The 18,337-nt window shown below is 42.9% G+C and overlaps 1 pseudogene; it reads left to right on the top strand.

Annotated features, from left to right (window-relative positions):
- Window positions 1-6,386: 6,386 nt before the first annotated feature.
- Window positions 6,387-7,635, top strand: LOC110291044 (ribosome biogenesis regulatory protein homolog; annotated as a pseudogene).
- The last annotated feature ends 10,702 nt before the right edge of the window (window positions 7,636-18,337 follow it).

The following is an 18,337-nucleotide window of genomic DNA, read 5'->3' as shown; positions in this document are numbered from 1 at the left end:
TCATAAAAAAAAATAATAATAATACTGGAGCATATAAAGAGCACAGGATTGTAACAAGAGGAAAAGATCCTGGAGATGAGTTGTAATATTTACCTAACGAAATCTTTCATTTTCCAAAATGAATAAGCTAGAACCTGAGACTTAAACTCTCCTCCCAATAAAATCCTAAAGGAAAGAAAGCAGGATTTAGCTTGCCCATCAGTAAATTCACATACCCTACACAGAGTCAAAGGAAGTCTAGTGTAGGGAATACCAGGATATTATTTATACATCCCAAGCCATTGCATCTTCTGCTGTAACAGAGGCTCCCAGGGCTGGGGAGGCTGCAGATGCTCCGATGCTAAAGGATACAGTGACACCTACTTGCCACTAGGAGGTTATTTTCCTTGCTGTCTCCCTTTGGCAAGTGAAAATACTTAGGAAAGAAAAGTGTAAATTGAAACAGTTTTAGTTTCTATTGTTTTCAATGTTAGGTTCCAAGAACTCAAGACAACCCAGTACAGACTTGAACACTCATCTCAGCAAATGTTTAAGCAGAAAAAGACCACAAACACCTGTGCCAAGTTATAGTTATAATTTTCATCAATCAAAATTTAGGGATTAGGTACTGTAGTGGTTTGAATAGGTATGGCCCCCATAGATTCATGTGTTTGAATGCTCGGCCCATAGGGAGGAGCACAATTAGGAGGTGTGGCCTTATTGGAGGAAGTGTGTCACTGTGAGGGTAGGCTTTGAGTTCTCCCATGCTCAAGCTATTTCTAATGTAGCAAAGTCACCTTCTGCTGCCTGAGGATCAAGATGTAGAACTCTCAACTCCTTCTCAAGCACCATGCTTACATGTACTGTGCCATCTTTGTCCCCTAACAATCAACTAAATCTCTACAACTGTAAGTCAGGCCAACTAAAGGTATTCCTTTGTAAGAGTTCCCATTGCCATGTTGTTTCTTCCCAGTAATAAAACCCAAAATAAGACCAAGGACTATGGTATAGCTGTGATAGGCCTGACCATGCTTTGTTTGGAGAAATGTGGATTGGGGGATTTTGAATTGGGAAAACAGAGGAATACTTGAAGTGAAACTTAATGGGCCATCCTAAGATAAATATGGAAGACTTGTACTGTGGGGTCCTGGATCAAGAGGTTTCAGGAGCTGGTATGTTAGTTGTGATATTTGGTGAAGAATTCAGGAGAAGAATATTGTGATATTTTGGTGAAGAATTCAGCTGCTTTTTGCCCTTCAGAAGAGTGCTTGAGGCTAAAGAGATATAAAATAGGAAGCTGGACATGGGAAAATACAAAATATACAGATTGAGGAGTAAAGGGGGCTCAAAAAGTGACATGTAGTTAAGTCCTATATTCAAGGAGATACACAGATTAAGAAATGGAATAAAGATTGAGCTGACCTCAGTGATAGACCCCACCTAGCTAAGTCCCCATCTGGTGAAAAGGAATTAAAGAAAAATTTAGGTCCAGGCATGGTGGCATGCCCCTTCAATTCCAGTACTCAGGAGACAAAGGCACTAAAATCTCTGAGTTCAAAGTTAGCCAAGTCTACAGAGCAAGTTTCCTGAGAGCCAGGCTTAAGCAGTAAAGGAGTTCCAGGTCAGTCTAAGGAGTTCCAGGGCTACACAATGGGATTCTACCCCCACCCCCATAATTTAAAGGTATTTATTTTAAGACAACTGGCCTCAAATTTAGAATCCTCCTGCATGTCAATTACAAGCATATAATACCATAACCAGTTATGATTTCTTGCTCATTGAAATTTTGCTTTCATAAATTTAAATGTAATTTTAAAATAATAATTTAATAAGTAGACCTAAATATTCTGTCAAATTGGATATACTGAACACAAATACTTATAAAATTCCATAACTACAGCTCTCCTTTATACATGAATCTCTCATTTATGAATTAACCTCCTTCTCAAAGTAACATTTCAAAGCCAAAACAAATCTCATCCTCTTGGATATGTATTTTATGAATAAAAAATATTATCTTAAAGGTGGTGATAAGATTGTGGCAAGTAACAAAAGCGTCACTGATAAATTGTTAGGAAACGAAGACTATTAAGCCTTTCCAGGCAGCAAAACAAGTTGATTCAGTTTTCAGGTTAAAACACAAAGTTCCATGTAGACAATGGTACAGTGTTTGGTAGCTATGCTGCCTGCTTCTCCACTAACTACACATCTAGTAGCTATGCCTTCATTGTTTCTTTTTAAAACAATGGATTTTTAGTATAGATTTCTGACTAAAGCTGAAGCACATCTTGTCTATGATTAAGAAATTTTTCAAGAGCAGAGCTGGAGAGATGCTTAGTGGGTAAGAGCATTTGCTGTGCAGGCACAAACACTTGAGTCCGAATATACAGAACTGACTTAGAAAGTCGCTGTGGCTGAGTACTGTGTATGCCTGTAATCTCAAAGCTGTGGGAAGAGCGATTAGGAGGATCCCTGGGGTTTGCCGGTCAGCAGTCTACATCCAGGTTCTGTGAGAGATACTGTCTCTCAGAAATAAGGTGAGAATCATAGAATAAGACACACCGTGTCTTCCTATAGCATGGCTCTCGACCTATTGCTCATGGCCCTTCTGAGGGTTGAACAACCCTTTCACAAGAGTTGCCAAAGACCACTGGCAAAACACATTTTTATATTACGATTTATAGCAGTAGCAAAATTACAGTTATGAAGTGGCAACAAAAATAATTTTATGGTTGGAGGTCACAACATGAGGAACAACAGCATTCGGAAGATTGTCCTATGGCCTTGACCTAGTTAGGGTTTCCATTGGTGTAAAGAGACACCATGACCATGGCCACTCCTATAAAAGAAAACATTTAACCAGGGCTGGCTTACAGTTTCAGAGGTTCAGTCCATTATCATCATGGCAGGAAACAGCACGGAGCAGGAAGATATGGTGCTGAAGGAACTAAGAGTTATACATCTCGATCATCAGGAAGCAGAAGAACTGTATGCTACATTAAGTATAGCTTGAGTATTGTAGACCACAAATTCCCCCTGACAGTGACACACTTCCTCCAACAAGACCACACTTACTCCAACAAGGCCATACCTCTTAATAATACCACATCCAAACACATGAGTCTATGAGGGCCAGCCCTACTTAAACCATCATAGACCTACACATAAATACACACACACAAACACACACACCACATACACACAGCAATTAACTTTAAAAATTCTTCATTCAAGTACTTCCAAGATAAAACTATGAATCAGCAAAATTGAACCATGTGCAAATAATTTAAGTAGTATAAGAGCCCTTAGCTAATTTTATCAACTTAACTGGTATACTAGATTTTGGGGACAAAAAAAAAAAAAAAAAAAAAATTCACTGCAGATTCAAAAACTGCCAGGACCATTCTTAATAATTCCCACCATCAAAAAGGGAGGAAATTGAACAGCATTGAGAAAGAGAGGTCCAACCTGAGTTCAATTCCCAGAACCCCCCAAAATTGTCCTCTGATCTCCATATATGTGCAACAGTACAGGTATACCCATATACATAACAAATAAATTTGTTTCATTTCTTAGGGGAAAAAACGTAAAACCACATTGATGCCACTTTAAAGACTGATAAAGTTGTTTTGAGAACTCGCTGTACTAATCAAAGTAACCGTGTGTTGAGATGGTGAAAAGTACTAACTTGATGTCCTTGAACGGCTTACCCCTTTTCATGGTGAAGTGGGAACAAGAAACAGAAAACCTCATTTGATGGGCTGGAGAGATGGCTCAAGAGGTTAAGAGCACTAACTGTTATTCCAAAGGTCCCGAGTTCAAATCCCAGCAACCACATGGTGGATCACAACCATCCATAATGAGATCTGACACCCTCTTCCCATGTATCTGAAGACAGCTACAGTCTACTTACATATAACAATAAATAAATCTTTTTTAAAAAAAACTCATTTGATGAGAGAGGTCACAAAGCTGTCACTCTTCATTACATTCCCCCTCAGAGATCTAGAGACAGGTAAAATGAAAAGTAAAAGTGTGTAGAACAAGTGAAGAGAGCTACTCTGACTTATAACTACCAGTGACTTGAAGCCAGGTGATAACCAAACAGGACCCAGCTTAGTCATGAGTCTGCCATGTACAAAAGAAGCATGTGCTTTGGCCACACTCATGGAATTCCATGGGGAAGCTTCAGGAAGCCTTTTGAGGTTCTCAATAGAACCAAGGGAGCTTGTGGAACCGGAAGACAGCTCTCTGAGGCAAGCTGTTGGGTTTTGATAGCCACAAAGGTCATATGATGTCTACAGAGGCCTAGGGGTGTGTCAAAATCAGCTAGAAACTGGTGTTGCTTGCAAAGTAGAAGGATGATCTAGAGAAGGCGATAGAAGAGATCCAGACTAGGATCAGGTAAGGCCATGGCAGTGGGAATGGGAAGGACATAATATACAGAGACAAGCTACCGAGTCTTTTGTTGGGCCCTTTTTGGCCTTGGTTTGGGCTCAATTTTCGAGACCCGTCATTCTCCTCCACTCGAGAATGACTCAGCACGACCTACCAACCTGATTGAGACTGCCTCTGCCTAGCTACTGCTGATGTAGGCCCCGTGAGATAACCCCGCACCCCTCGTCATCCCATTCCACCACATATGTCATCTCACCCCATACCCCTACCCCCCACCTCCTTGCCTTCTCTATATAAGCAAGTGTCTAGTTTAATAAAGTGAGTTTCTGCTTTGACAACACTCCTGGCCCAGGTGTGTTTGTTTGGGGCCATCAACACTCACCATCCCACTCAGCCTCAGAGAGGATGAAGTGGGTTCTCTCCTCTCGCCTGGACCTGCCAGCAGAGAGCCAACAGGCTTTTAAACTGGTTAGATATGGAGATAGGAAAAGTTAAAGATGAACTTGCCATCATCAGAGCAGGTTACTAGACAGTATGATTATGACATAACCTGGGACTATTGTCGATGCGGTATTCCCAATGGCAGGGTTCCTCGGGCAGCCAAGGCCATGAGGAAGACAATGAGAGGATGACAGAAGGAGGAACAACTTTGGGGGAAGCTTTGTGCTGTGTAGTTTTAAACATCTGGTCTAGCATCAAGAGGATACAGTTAAAGAAATATAGTGGCTCCTTCCTGTAATCCCAGAATTTGGAAAGAAGAGGCAGGGGGATCAGTTCCAAGACCATCCTTAGCCATAGAGCAAATTTAGAGAGATGTAAGAAACAAAAATAATTTGAATGACTCCCTATGCAACTAAGGCTGGCCGTGAACACCTGACCCTCTGACTCTATCTCTAGAGTGCTGGGGTTATAGGCATATGCCATACCCAGTACATGTATGAAAGCACCATACTAAAAACTGTTACATTGTATTCTAACTGAAAACTTGGCTTTAGAATTGTGGGTACAGTGTTGCATGTCTATAACGCTAGTCCTTGGGAGAGAGGGCGGTAGAAGATCAAGAATTCAAGGCCTCATCAGATGCATTCAAAGTTTGAGTTCTGCTTCAACCTCATGTGATCTAGATTAGAAAACTTCAGTAAAATAAAAGTCTACTAATATGATTCAAACAACAACAACAAAAAATGTTTGCATGACATCACACTGAAAATGCGCCCATTGTAACACCAGGGTCCTAATGCCTATAGCACTCATATTCCCTTGGTGTCTAACCTTATTAAGTCAATTCACGTCCTAGGTCTGCCTTTTCATCAGTGGAAATGACAGTAGATCTCATCTACTGAGAACTTTCTCTGTACCAGTTACTAATTAAGTAACTAATAATTTACCAATGTATTAACAGAACTAGGGTAAAACACCTATCAAAGTAAATGACAGTAAAAACAGTAAATTGAGACGGGTATAATGCGGCCTTAGATTCCCAAGCCACCACAAGTATGAATAAAAACGGATAGCTAGTTTTCACTGGTATCTTAGCCTTCCTTAACACACAAATTTAAAACAGTCCTGGATGGGAAGTACTATAAGAGTCACCACCTTACACGATTTTTCAATCTTAAATAAATATCTCAGGATCAAATAGTGGCACAGCGGTAACTGGAACCTAAGCCATGCAACCACCCAGCACAGCCAAGAAGCCTGCCCTAAGTCGCAAAACAATCCATCTTTAAGTGTATCCGTGGAATCGCTCACTCCTGGGGCACAAAGACCTGGCTATAACTCTGGGGAGATAATTTGTCTCGCCCCAAGCACTTTTGTAACTGATTTACCCGCAGTGTGTTTGCATACTACTTGTGTAAACAACAAAGCTAGCAGCCCCAGAAGTTTGGGAAGCCCCTACCGCAACCACTCCCCGCCCCGCTGCACTCTGGGAAACATAGTCCTAGCCAGTCCCTGAGCCTTTGAGTCTTCATACAGGCAACCCTCAGCGCCCGTAAGGCCACATTCGGATGCGAATCCGGGGCCGGCCTCTAAGCCCATCAGCTCTCCAATGCCGCCCTCTGCTGGCCTTTCCCTTACCGCACATTGCTAACCGGCTCCACGTACCCCGGAAATAAACTCTTCTTTCCGGATTAAGAGTCCAGAGGTCCGTCTGTGGTTTTGGGGGTTTTTTTTGGGTGCCCCTAGAATAAAGTACGTTCTGAAGTATGTTGCACTGAAGTGAGGGGACCGAGCCGCAGCGGGAGTCATGGAGGGCCAGAGCGCGGAGATGCTGCAGGCCAGGTGGAGGCGGAGAAGTTGCAGCGCCTCCCGGTGCACAAAGAGCTGGAGCAAGAATTCGACCTTGGCACCCTACCAGCTCCGGACCGCACTCCCGGACAGGCCGAGCTGCCGGCCCTGGCGCGGGACAGCACGCAGCTGCTCATCACCGAGCTGCTGCCGACAGTGCGCTGGAGGAGGCGGTGGTAGCGCGCTTGCCGGTGCCCTCCACTCGCCTGCCCCACGGGAACCTGTTGTCCCGGCCACAGCTGCTCACCCCCTGGCAGCAGTCGCGCATCCTAAGAGCATCCGCCCAAGAAGACCACCTTCATGTGGGACGAGGTGAGTGGCCAGTGGCGGTGCTGATGGGACTGCAAGCTCGCCCGGAACCACAGCATGGAATGGCTGATAAACGTGCTTGGGGGCACCGACCCCATGGAAGCAGATTCGCCAAGCAGATTTAGGCCAAGAAGGAACGAGTGGCCAAGAACGAGCTAAAACGACCGAGGAACCTGGCCCGAGTGCACAAGATGCAGATGCCCAACTCAGTCGGCCTGCACCCTAAGAGACACCTGAGTAAGGAGGAGCTGATCTGCGCACTGCAAGTGGCCAGTGACTCCACCGCCGCAGTGGGACGCTTCCAGGAGCACCTCTCCAAGGAGAAGATGCCCTGAAAGTCCGGGAAGAAGAGGAAGTTTTAGTCCCTCTTTGAGGACTTTGTAACCGAGAAAATGACCAGTTGGGGCTACTGAAAGTCAAGAACAGCAAGAAGCCTTAGCAGGATGTGAGGGGGCGCATCAACAAGCAAATGAGAGAAGAGGCAAATGAGCCAGAAAGGCAAAGAGAAAGGGGATCCAGCAAAAGTAAGAGCAGGGGCTGGAGAGATGGCTGAGCGGTTAAGAGCACTGACTTCCCTTCCAGAGGTCCTGAGTTCAATTCCCAGCAACCACATGGTGGCTAAATAATAAATCTTAAAAAAAAAAAAAAAAAAAAAAAAAAGGCATTCCAGGCAGCCTGCTCTAGGTGACAAGAAGAAAGGAGAGTTGTACCAAGGTGGGAAGAGGAGGAAGCAGTGTTCTCCCACTGATCCTGTTCTGCCAAGCTAGGACTGTTTGTACTAAAGGTTAAGTTATTCAAGCTGCAGACTGGTGCAGGAGGTGGCCGCCGCCCTCGTTGAGCTTGACATTGAAGGGACAGGTTTGCCTCCCTTCAAGTCAGTGCTGGACTATGCTTTTCCCACAACAGAGACATTGGCTGGAACTTATAGCTCTAATTTGAGAACATGAGATTTGTAGAAATAATATGGTCAGAACCAGGAATAACTTAACAGCCTGCTTTTTTATCTTGACTTTGTATATTGGGTTGATGAGATTTCTGAAGTATAGTAGCTTGGTCTCAACATTTTCGCATTATTTTTGTAACAGCTTGTGTATGTATCAAAGGAGGGAGAATGGGGAAAACTATGTGATTTGCGCGTATTATAAAAGATATGCTGATACCTGGTGTTAATTTTAACTTTTACTGTAGGTAGAAGTTGTTGAACTTGAAGCCAGTGACCTGGGTACCAATATATTGTGTGCTTAAAAAGAAAGAAAGAAAATGGTTACAGGTAAGTCACTTGTATTAGGAAAACTCAGAAGTTTATTTAGTGCAAAGTACAGTATGGAGAGCACAGTAGAACTGATGTTGTCCAAATGAACACATTGTTTTAAATGATAAGTTGGAATTAACCTTGTTACTCCAGAAAATACTTGTCATTTTGTTTATAACCAGTGGCTTTTGTTGAATTGGCTTGGGTTTTAGATTTTAGCCAGTGCTGGGATCGAATTCACTATGAAGCAGAGGCTGAACTGGAACTTGAGGCCTCATGGCTCTGTCCCCAAGTGCTCCTCCCTCAATACTGGACTTTTTACTATGAATTTTCAGGAGATATTTATGCAAAGCAAGTTTATTAAGTTCAAATAAGTCATTGATATCAGGGTAAAACATCCAGACAGCAAAAAACTTGAAATCTCCTGCTGGATGTAGCTGCTCATTTGTAATCTCAGCACTTGGGCTTCCTATATTTTCAAATATTGGTTGGTCTTGAAAGACTAGTTATAGTCCCATAGCCAACCCAGGCTATTTAGCATTGAGAGAATATAGTAAGAGGGTACTTTTCAGATAATATACAAGCTAACTAGGACATAACATATGGATTTATAAGCCTTTCTTAAGTTAGGATAGATAACAGAGTATTCTATTTAACCAGCTGGGTCTTCAGGTGGTTCTTATTTTTAATTTTCCGATGGACTGCCAGATTGAGTTCCAGAGTGGTTGTACCAGTTTCCAATCCCAACAATAATGGGGTAGCGCTCCTTTTTCTCCACATCCTCTCCAGCATCTGCTGTCACCTGAGTTTTTGATCTTAGCCATTCTGACTGGTATGAGGTGGAATCTCAGGGTTATTTTGATTTGCATTTCCCTGATGACTAAGGACTTTGAACATTTTGTTTGTTTTTTGGTTTTTTGTTTGTTTGTTTTGTTTTGTTTTTTTCGAGACAGGGTTTCTCTGTGTATCTGTGACTGTCCTGGATCTCACTCTGTAGACCAGACTGGCCTCGAACTCAGAAATCCACCTGCCTCTGCCTCCCAAGTGTGGATCAAAGGTGTGCGCCACCATGCCCAGCTGAACATTTCTTTAAGTGCTTCTCAGCCATTCGAGATTCCTCTTTGTGAATTCTCTGTTTAGCTCTGTATCCCATTTTTTGATTGGTTTTAGAAGGTTAGTTTTTTGAGTTCTTTATTTATATTGGAGGTAGATAGATAGATAGATAGATAGATAGATACTGGATGTGGGGTTAGTGAAGATCTTTTCCATTTTGTAGGTTGCCGATTTGACCTATTGACTAAGTCTTTTGCCTCACAGAAGCTTTTTGGTTTCATGAGGTTCCAACTGTTTATTTTAGAGCATGAGCCATTGAAGTTCTATTTAGGAAAATTTCCCCTGTGCCAATGAGTTTGAGATTCTTTTCCACTTTCTCTTCTATTCAATTCAGTGTATCTGTTTTTAAGTTGAGGTCCTTGACCCACTTGGACTTGACCTTTGTGACAGTGACAAATTGCCACACCCACTCCAGTGAAGACTGCATGGCAGGCCCAAAAGCTTGTACGCAGCCCTGAGGCAAAGAGTTTCATGGAAATTTAGTCTCCCCGAACCTTGGCATCTTGTAGCATGAATGTTCCAGACCTGTCTTTGCAGTGAATGGATCTCTGTGCTTTCTTTCAGTATTGTTTTATTATTGGTGCCTCCGAGAAATAAGTTGTCAAATATCTAAATCAGGTTGAACCTTTGCTTCCTGGCCTTCAACAGTGTCCTGGAGCTGACCCTGGGCTTGGAATTTCATAAGAATTTTACTCATTCAGACGAAATGCCCCAGTGTTGACAGTAATCAGGCATCTCACAGTTTGCCTGATAGGAGCTAGTAATCTCAGGGCTAGTTCAAAATAGTAAACTTAGAATCCTCATTACAATCCTCATTACATGACAGACTACATTGTATATTAGAAGAATGTTGGTGAGTTCTTCTGACAAATGGAGATTCCCTACAGACACTTAAAAGAGCAGCCAAGTTACTCCCATATGCAAGAATTTATAATGGTCTAAGAAGAAGGAGGGTTGTGGTTTAAGATGGAACTACAGTATTGCATTATTCATGAAAAGATCAGGAAGAGCAGAACCCCCTGGTGGAAGCTTTCACAAGGCTCAGAGGAATAGCATACATTGTGACTAGGGTGTGAAATCCTCACTTGGCTCCTGTCAATAGCTGACTTTAGATAGCTGATCTTATCTCAGTTGTAAATATTGCCTGGTTCCTGCCAGTCTTTTTGTATGCATTTTTTGTTTTGTGTCAGATAACTTCAATGTACCTTGGCTGATGTGTCACCTAACTTCTTTGTTTTCTTCTATAATATATAAGTCTGATGCTCGTTTTGAGAAATTACATTCAGATACAGCACTCTCTGGTGTCTGTGTCTTTTTGTGATCCCACTGACGCCTTGTCCACTTGAGTACCGAAATCCTGTTTCCCTGCGGGTTGAAGGATTGACTGAGTCCAGTCTGTGGCAACAAATGTGGGTCTATTCTCATTTTTCTACATACAGATGGCCAGTTAGACCAACACCATTTATTATTTTCCATTTTATGTTTTTTGCTTCTTTGTCAAAGATCAAGTATCCATAAGTGTGTGGGCTTATTTCTGGGTCTTCAATTCTGTTCCTTTGATGGATCTGTCTGGCTGTATACCAATACCATGTGGTTTTTATCACTATTGCTCTGTAGTACAACTTGAAGTCAGGGATGGTGATTCCCTCTGAAGTTCTTTTATTATTAAGTATTATTCTTACTATCTTAGGGCTTTTGTTTTCTCTTGTCTTGTTTTTCCATATGAAACAGAACTGCTCTTTCCATGTCTGTGAAAAACTGTGTTAGAATCTTGATGGCGATTGCTTTTGGTAGGATGTCCATTTTTACTATGTTAATCCTACCAGTGCATGAACACACCATGCTCTTTTTGGTCTGTCAGTCCATCCTCTTTTTGGTCTGTCAGTCCAGTCGATCGCAGTTTGGAATTGGGAGTTGGGCTGGAGGTTATTTATTTAGTGGTTCACTTTTATAGGATAACTTTTAGAAGTTGCAAGGAAAGATCATAATAATAAAATAATTAATGTTAATAACTTTGGATAAAGTAATAATTAGGTTCATAGGACTTGGCCATCTTTATTGAATTGGGGCATGCTTTGCCGATGAGGCACCGCACAGCTGAGCCCTGCCAGTCCTAGGTATCCATCCATGTGCAGCTAAAGGCATTTTGAGAATTTTATCAAAACTGTTCACCTGAAGTTAAAGTTCAAAGACTTGCTCTGGGGCTTTTGGTTGGTCAATTTTAGGGGTTGTTTGTTTTTTTTTTGTTTTATTAATGTGAGGCTTTAAAGTATATACAAGGCCCTATGGAGTTCTTGCTACCAAGGTGATTTCAGCATTAGCAGCTAGTTCTGACTCCTGGAAAATGGGCTAAAGCAGACTCAGGTGACCTTGCAGAGCGAGTTGGAGACAGATGTTTTCCTCCTGGAGTCCAGCTGCCAGGATTGGCTGGCAATGAGTGCGGAACAACTAGAGGACAAGAACCCCCATGGCTACAGCTGCATGATGCACAACGTCAGGCCACACACCCTGAAGCAGCTCCAGAGCACAGCATGAGTACAGGCTGCACCAAGGATGCCATAGTACTTGGTAACCACTGTGTGCACCAGACAGGCAATTGGAATCATGATACTTGCAGATTTCAAAAAAGCAGATGCCACAGTATGTGCTGAGCTGGGCTGGACCTTATACCATGGAAGGACAGGACGATGCAATGTGGCATAGCTACCATTAAGCAAATAGTCCCAAAGAAGCTGGCCTGCTCCCACAGTGTGACAGGTAGTGTAGAACTTGGCATTGTTGCTAAAATAATATATCAAGCAACATGTGTTTACTGGGTCTAGGCATATACACAGTCAGAAACTGGTCTTTTCTGAGATTACAACAATGGTGACTATTATAATAGTCTGGTGAGCTCAGACTATTTAAAGATCCAATTAGGTACCTGTTGAAGGTCTCAGCAGATGGGTTGTGAAAAGGAAAAGACCACAAGGATTTACCTTGCTTGACCTGAATTCCTTCCAGAAAGACTGAGTGCATGTGTCAGCCTGGGAAATGGAATCCGATATGAGATAGGGAAAGGACAGGGACTGGAAAGGAATCTGGGAGAGGGAGTAGTCACAGCAGAGAGAGAGTATAGTGCCAGTGTACTGCCTTCCTAGGAGACAGTAAAGATTGAGGCATGAATAGGAAAAGAGTTGGAACGTACCAGGAAGCGTATACTGTGCACAAACTGTTGGAACAGTAAATAATCTTTGTGACAAATCCTGCATTCTGAGTATCTTCTAGCCTAAGAAAAGTGTGAAAATGATTTTGTTTGATAGCTCAGCCATGGGTTTAACTTTGGCTTTTCAGCCCTTGTTCCCCAGTGTATAATGAAATGGTAAATTGTGTCACAGGTCTCTCACCCTGAAGCACTCACATCTCAGGATACTTGTGGTAAAAGCGTTCCATGACCAAACCTTGGGGAGCTAATTTTCACTCTATTGATATCTACATCAATATGTAAAGGGCTTGAGAAGACCTGCAAAGAAAATTCGGGGTGAATGCAGTTATGTTAGCACACTGGTGCCAGTGGAAAGTGGAGTGGGAAAAGGGGATGTATGGAGTGAGTTTGGAAGCAGTTTATTTCATGTGTGTGGGTGTCTCCTCTGCCTGTATGTATGTCTGTGCATCACGTGTGTGCCTGGAGAAGACTCGGGGGTACTGAATTGCCTGGAACTGACTTTGCAGAGGGTTGTGAGCCTCCTTGTGGGTCCTGGGAATCAAACCCAAGTTCTCTGGAATAAGAGCCATCTTAAGCACTGAGCCATCTCTCTAGCCCCTGGAAACAGTTTTAGTTAGGAAGTGCAGTGCATTGGATCATAGAGAAAGGGTTCCTGGTAGCCACTAGGTGTCAGCCTTGCCTTATGTTTTGGCTTGACCTCAGGAAGGCAGAGTAACTGAGATACAGAGTAACTACCTTTTCCTCCCCTTACCTTTTCCCTCCCTGGATGTATGAATTCCAGATTTGAATTTTGGAATGGTGGGGAGGAGGCTATGGAGTCAAGTATTTGCTGACTCGCCACTAAGGCAAGACCCTCTGTACTGGCTGGTTCTGTGTCAATTGACACAGGTTGGAGTTATCACAAAGAAAGCTTCAGTTGGGGATATGCCTCCACAAGATCCAGCTGTGGGGCATTTTCTCAATTAGTGATCAAGGGTGGGAGGGCCCAGTGTGGGTGATGCCATCCCTGGGCTGGTAGTATTGGGTTCTGTAAGAGAGCAGGCTGAGCAAGCCAGAGGAAGCAAGCCAGTAAGAAACATCCATCCATGACCTCTGCATCAGCTCCAGTCCTAACTTCCTTGGTGATGAACAGCAGTATGGAAGTGAGAGCTGAATAAACCATTTCCTCCCCAACTTGCTTCTTGGTCATGATTTTTGTGCAGGAATAGAAACCCTGACTAAGCCAGGCAGTGGTGGCAATCGCCTTTAATCCCAGCACTTGGGAGGCAGAGGCAGGCGGATTTCTGAGTTTGAGGCCAGCCTAGTCTACAAAGTGAGTTCCAGGACAGCCAGGGCTATACAGAGAACAGAGAAACCGTGTCACAAGGGGGGGGGGGGGAGGGAGAAGGGGAAAGAAAGAAAGAAAGAAAGAGAGAAGAGAAGAGAAGAGAAGAGAAGAGAAGAGAAGAGAAGAGAAGAGAAAAGGAAAGAAACCCTGACAGACAAGTTGGTACCAGGGACTGGGGTATTGCTGTGATAGGCCTAACCACGCTTTTATTTGAAAGAATGTGGATTTTGGAACTTTGGATTTGGAACACAGTGGAATGCTTTAAATGGGGCTTAATGGGTCATCCCAGTAGGAATGTGGAAGACTTTGTTGCTGGGAGTAATTTGAACCCTGTTGACCTTGCCCAAGAGATTTCAAAGGAGAATTTCAGATTGTGGCATAAAGACTGTTTTTGTGGTGTTTTGGTGAAGAATGTGGCTACTTTTTGCCCTTGTCTGAAAAGTCTGCCCAAGGCTAAGGTGAAGAGACTCCGATTAATTGCATTGACAAAGGAAGTTTCAAAAAAAAAAAAAAAAAAAAAACCCAGCAGAGACTTTGTTCTCTGGTTAAGTCTTATGAAGAGAAGTTTGAACAGCAAAGCAAGCTTAGAAAGGAAAAATATACAATTTCGAGTATTAAATGGATACCAGGAAGTGAAATGGAGCAAAATCCTGTGTTCTAGGAGATAACAGATTAAGGGAGTGGGACCTTGGGGCAAGATCCTACCCAGCTAAATTTAGATTGTGGCTTGGTGGTATACCTTTAATCCCCGGAGACAGGCATGCTGATCTCTGCGTTCAAGGTCAATCTATAGAGAAAGATACAGGATAGCCAAGCTTAGGCAGTGAAGGATTTGGAAAACATCAAGCCAGTAATAATATAATAGTACAAGGGTGTCATGTTCTACGTCCTGCAAGCAGCAGAACTCGGCAGCTTCAGCCATGTGGCTCTGGCTCTAGAGTTAAGAATGCAAGGAATCACTGGGACAATTGATGCTGGTTAGCTGGAGCTAAGAAATTAGCAATGATTAAGAAGAGACCAGCATCACTGAGGTGAAATCTTCTGGGAATTATTTTCTGGGAGTACAAAGAAGCTGTGTTCCAGAGATAGCCAAGGTTGTACCTCTTGCTGCTGCTGGACTTGGTAATGTGTAAGAGTCACCCAGATGGTACTGGTTTTGAAGGCATGAAGGTGTAATGAAGAACAGCTGAGGCTTGGCACTGTGAGAGGTCATGGAGCCCACTGGAGAAGGTGTAGCTTCAGCTGTACTTAATGGCCCAGGACTGAAGGGGTCATGCAAAGGATTTGAGGCTTGGCACCATGAAGAGAGCCTATGAGAGGCTATGGGTGAAGTCTAGTTAGAGTGGAACACCCCAGTGTATTGGAGATGTCAGTACCATGGGATGATCACCAAGAACAGCAGCTGTAGTGGAGTGGATCAACCTGAGCTTAGAGTGCTGCAGAGGGCAGAGCTGGAGAAGTGATGCCAGCCCTTAGGAGGAGTCCAAAAGATCAAGTAGAATCCCAGACACTGAAACAAGAAGCTGTAACATTGAAGTTGCCTTGGAGACCCAAAGATGTTCTTTATGCCAAAGTCATGGGATACATGCTGAGGAAAGCTGCCAACAGGGAATGGAACCAGCTCAGGAGAAAGCAGTTTGTTGTTGTCAACAAAGATGAAAAAGGAGTGGAGATCTGAAGACCGCTTTGATATCAACCATGGAGATGCAGAGTTTGGAGTTTGCCCAGCTGGTTTCCTGTCCTTCTTTGGAGATTACAGTTAAGTGAATGAATGAATCTCAGAAAAGACCTTGAACTTTGGACTTTTAACATTGTTGAGACTACTATCTACTATGAGGACTTCAAAAGTTGGACTAACTTCATTTTGCATTATGCTATGTTTAAGAATGGCCCCCCATAGACTCATGTGTTTGAACAAGTCTATGGGGGGCAGGGAGTGGAATGTAATTGTTTGTATATTCTTGGACCAGAGAGTGGCACCATTTGGAGGTGTGGCCTTGTTGGAATAGGTGTGACCTGGTTGCAGTAGGTGTGTCACTGTGGGTGTGGGCTCAATACGGTGCCTGGAAGTCAGTCTTCCACTAGCAGCCTTTGGATGAAGATGTAGAACTCTCAGCTCTGCCTGCACCATGCCTGCCTGGATGTCAGTCTTCCACTAGCAGCCTTTGGATGAAGATGTAGAAATCCCAGCTCTGCCTGCATCATGCCTGCCTGGATACTGCCATGCTCCCTCCTTGATGATAATGGACTGAACCTCTGAGCCTGTAAGCTAGCACCAATTAAATGTTGTTTTTTTAATAAGACTTGCCTTGGACATGGTGTCTGTTCACAGCAGTAAAACCCTGACTAATACACCCTCTGAGCCATAAAGAGAAACAAATGAAAAGGAGAAACTGAAGCCAGAGAGAGGGACTGTCCAAGAAATAGCTGATGTGGCAGGGAAGGAGGAGATGCTTCCAGAAAAGAGAATGTAGAAGGTGCATAGGTGCCAGTCTTCAGGAAGGAGAATGTACAAGGTGTGTGTGCTGTAAGACAAGACTAGCTCACACAGCCTGAGTCTTTCATAGAGGATGGAGGGGTGGGATGGGAGTAGCTGACCTGGGAGGCCAATGGTCGGGGTGCTTCTATAAGGCACAAGTGCAGTGCCAGTTTCAAAATAATTAAATTCCTTGAAGATGTGGGAAAATTACACAGAATTTTCCAACATGAGTTGAGAGTGACATGGTTCAGTCAAAGCTCCTGTCCTGTGAGGGCTAGAGTCTCACAATCCAGGGCCCCATGTGTGTGGACCTTCAGCGTGCTCCTCATAGCTGCCTGCAGGCCTTGACCAAGTAGAGCTCAATAAATAACCTCATGAAAAGAAGTATCTGGAATGCCAAAGAGACTGTGAGGTGTTGGCTTTTGTCTTTGGGGTTATAGTGGGTTTGTGCTTCTGTTGCTTTCTGTTTTACTCTATGCTGTCTGTCACCCAGTTTCTAACTATAATGCCTAATTCTAAACTAAAATGTCCTGGAAGAGTTACTTTAAGGCTTCTCACTTTTGATTTCCTGTCTCTGTTTTGGTTTTTCGAGACAGGGTTTCTCTGTATAGCCCTGGCTGTCCTGGAACTCACTTTGTAGACCAGGCTGGCCTCGAACTCAGAAATCCGCCTGCCTCTGCCTCCCGAGTGCTGGGATTAAAGGAGTGTGCTACCATGCCCGGCTTCCTGTCTCTATTTATATTTTCCATTTCTCTCTCCCTTAGAGAGAACTCATTCACCCTACTTGTTCTCAGACTTACTCCCGAGGTACTGCATTTTGAGTTTTTACATAAGCTTAAGTTTTGCTTTCTCCCACTGACATGTAGGCAAAGTGTGGAAAAGAGAAAACAAGTTATGTGTGAGGCAGGCTGATGAAAATACCTGCCTCTCCCTGAGACACTGTTGATACAGAACTCCAACTGTGGCAGAGGATTGAGTGAATGATATTTAATACTATTTATCCTTTCACTTTTAAATACAGTGTTCTTCAAAACTGAAAGCACAGGTATGCTATTTGAAGAACATTTAGGTTCTTCGGGAACAAGACTTTTGGGATAAAAGACAATAAAGTATGGTAATTCCTTGAAGAAGAAATCTTGCCCATATCCATTTAAAAATAATTATTTCTTAATAAAATATAATAATAATAAACATAAATAATAAAAATAATAGCAAAAGTTCTCAGCTCAAACCATCTTAGTCCTTGACAGACTCCTTATTCCTTAGAGTTCACTACAGCTGTAGCATGTCCCCAGGGTGTCACATGTGTGACAAAGAAACTGATTTTCTTCTTGGAATGAGGGAAGCTATAAATAGAAAGGCAGAGAAGGAAAAGGCAGCCCACACATGTTCCTGAGCAGAGTCAGTAACCAAGGTAGTGACCCTCAGGGTAGATGGGGTCTCTAACCACCAGCCATGAGATCGAACCAGCCACTAAGGCCCTTGGGAAAACAGGCACAATTTTGTTATCAGTCATTTCCAAGTGGTTTTTTTTTTTGTTTTTTTTTGTTTTGTTTTGTTTTGTTTTGTTTTGTTTTTTTTTTTTTTTTTTTACTTTTTTCTAGAATGAATGGCTTAGAGAAAGATAACTCAAACTTACTGTTTGACCTAAACTTTAGAAGCAGAAGTGGTAGCAAGAATGTCTATAGAGTCTTAGAGGAATCAAAGAAATTTGGATTTTCATAAGATGCCTTTATGCTCAGGGAACATGTTAGGTTGTTGTTGTTGCTGTTGTTGTTGTCATTGTTGCCTAGTTCCAGGTTCTTTTTCTTTAATAGCAAAAGAAACTAGATGATGCAAAATATCTTGCTGCCTTTTCTTTGTCTTGTGGCTGACCAGAACTGATTATAAATAAGTAGATTAAAAAGAAATATAAGAGCCCAGGGAGGTGGCGCAGCAGGTAACAACGACTACACTTAACCATGCAAGCCTGATGACCCAAGGTCG

This window comes from Mus caroli, unplaced genomic scaffold, assembly GCF_978045245.1.
Source record: "Mus caroli unplaced genomic scaffold, Mus_caroli_1 scaffold_3, whole genome shotgun sequence".
Classification (NCBI taxonomy): domain Eukaryota; kingdom Metazoa; phylum Chordata; class Mammalia; order Rodentia; family Muridae; genus Mus; species Mus caroli.
The sequence above is the reverse complement of the archived record's forward strand: the minus strand, read 5'-3'. Positions and strand labels throughout refer to the sequence as shown.